Consider the following 540-nt stretch of genomic DNA (forward strand, 5'->3'; position numbering starts at 1 on the left):
GGCTTCTTTCTGAAAATTTCAAAAAGAATTCTTTAATATTGCAACATAAATGCTCACTTCACAAGCATGTCCATGCTAGACAGACTGTGTAGAGTTGAAACACTTATAACATAATTTTAATAAACATGCATGATGAACAAACATGGTTTGTAGTCTATTATACTATATTAAATAGTACAATAGTTTTAAGTATTAACGCGAGATTATACGATTTTTTATATGTGTTTAATTGTAATATATTGATAAAATATGTTACAATAACAAAAAATAGGCAAGAAAAATTATACATTAAAGTCGAATTTCATAAAATGCAGCGAAGACAAATTAGCGCCGCGAGTCGATTGTGACGTACATATCTTCCTACAATAACCGAAGCATTTATCTTAGTATTAGGATCGGAGTTAGTGTTCTTGTGTCGTATGAATAGATATCGTTGCAGGAAATCAAATAAACCGTTAAACTAAGTTTAGATTCACATCGTTCATGTATGGTATACATGCTGGCGAATTCGGCTGTACAGCCGTTTTCAATTTCAGAATT

The sequence above is a fragment of the Dreissena polymorpha genome, chromosome 4 (assembly GCF_020536995.1).
Source record: "Dreissena polymorpha isolate Duluth1 chromosome 4, UMN_Dpol_1.0, whole genome shotgun sequence".
NCBI lineage: Eukaryota > Metazoa > Mollusca > Bivalvia > Myida > Dreissenidae > Dreissena > Dreissena polymorpha.